General features: G+C 37.7%; 1 long non-coding RNA gene across 2 annotated transcripts in view; it reads left to right on the forward strand.

Annotated features, from left to right (window-relative positions):
- The window catches only part of LOC116820529 (uncharacterized), a 78751-nt gene extending 78179 nt beyond the window's left edge, over positions 1-572 (forward strand). For both annotated transcript variants that reach the window (XR_004372638.2, XR_004372637.2), the window contains exon 4: positions 486-572. This is a non-coding gene — a long non-coding RNA (uncharacterized LOC116820529). The remainder of the gene's footprint in view (positions 1-485) is intronic.
- The last annotated feature ends 1273 nt before the right edge of the window (positions 573-1845 follow it).

Below are 1845 nucleotides of genomic sequence, written 5' to 3' on the forward strand. Positions count from 1 at the left end.
TCTCACAGAGTTAAGAGTTGCTGACAATAGCTTGATAAGTGCATGTGTGGCTTCCAAAAAAAAAGAGAGAGAGAGAGAGAGAGAGGAGGGGAAAAAATTCTACCAGCTTATGTATATTTTCAATAATTACTGATGAACAGGGACAGTGGATATGAGAAATGTGCTGAATGGTCCCAGCAATTTCAGTCGTCCTTTCCGCTGTTAGCATTAAGCAAAGAGTCATCATGAATTCATCTGTTAGAATAAACTATAATTTTTCTAAAAAGGAAAGTGCGGAATGTATGAACTTGAATTACTGAAATTCTCTAGCTGCAGAATACACTGAATTTCTCAGCCAGATGTCAGTAGTGTCAGTGATGTACTCTGTCTGTCTCTTTTTTTTGCAAGTTGAATCTGGGACATAAATTAGGGGGATGAAGTCTTTCTCTGTTAAAACTGCTTCATAGTTAATGTACTCCTTCTTACCTCCCCCTTGCTTCGTACAGTACTAGAGGGTGCTATAGAGGATCTAGACTCTGCTAAGCCGAATACACTAAGTGGGGAGAGCAGCAAGCAAGAAGAAAACCTTATTGTTCAGCAGTCAAAGGAGGAAAATGAAGGTAACTTATTTAACTAGAATTATGTTCTTCATTAATTTAAAAGATCAGCAAGATTTTTTTAAGAGTTTTCTCCATCCCTATTCATTATATATACACCTCTACCCCGAAACAACGCTGTCCTCGGGAGCCAAAAAATTTTACTGTGTTATCGGTGAAACAACATTATATCGAACTTGCTTTGATCCACCAGAGTGTGCAGCCCCGCCCCCCCCCGAAGCACTGCTTTACCACGTTGTGTGTGTGTGTGTAATATTAAGCAGAAGCACAAACACTTACTCTCTCCCCACTGTAAGTTTTACAAATAAAGACTCTTTTTTGACTCCCAGTAACTTGGCACAGCATTACTTATCCTCATAAAACACCTGTTTATAATGTCCATACTTCTCTTTTCCCAAAATGCTACACAGAGGATCAAGTGGACATGTCTCTTGTTATACATCCCCCCCACGTCATCTCTTATAGTGGCTTTTCCTGTATATATTCAGATTTTAAGTCTTGGGTTCCATGCTGTTCATCTTAAATGATGAATCTGCTGGGGTTTTAAAGCATGCTCTTTTTATGTTTTTCTAAAGCAGAATATGAAAGACTTACTAGTATATTAATGTTTACATAATATGTCCATAAAGTGGAATACCACAGACCTAGTGCCCCAACTGTTTAAGTACAGTTTCTGAAACAAGAACATCCTTCCTACATGTACATGTGATGTAGAATAAATATTCTGTGTATATTCTACATTGCACTTCTTACACCTTAATGTAACATTGCCCAAAACACCCACTCACCCCCATGGCAATGTGTTTGCAAGTGCAACTACTCATGAACAGTGCTCCAGTCTTTCACTGAGGACACAGGACACCAACAAGGTGCTGTATTATGACAAGAGAATTAAGCTACATCTAATTTAAACCCAGAATTACTGACTCTACAGTAGAACCTCAGAGTTAAAAGCACTAGAGCAGGGATCAGCAACCTTTCAGAAGCGATGTGGCGAGTCTTCATTTATTCACTCTGATTTAATGTTTCACGTGCCAGTAATACATTTTAACATTTTTAGAAGTGTAGTAAGATACACATGCAGCCGACTGTTATCATCATCGAACAAGAGCAGCGCACCACACCGGTAGCTACTGACAACAAGAAGATCTCTTTCTATAACTCTATAATATATAACTAAACTATTGTTGTATGTAAAGTAAATAAGGTTTTTAAAATGTTTAAGAAGCTTCATTTAAAATTAAATTAA

Source organism: Chelonoidis abingdonii, chromosome 2 (genome assembly GCF_003597395.2).
Source record: "Chelonoidis abingdonii isolate Lonesome George chromosome 2, CheloAbing_2.0, whole genome shotgun sequence".
In the NCBI taxonomy this organism is placed as follows: domain Eukaryota; kingdom Metazoa; phylum Chordata; order Testudines; family Testudinidae; genus Chelonoidis; species Chelonoidis abingdonii.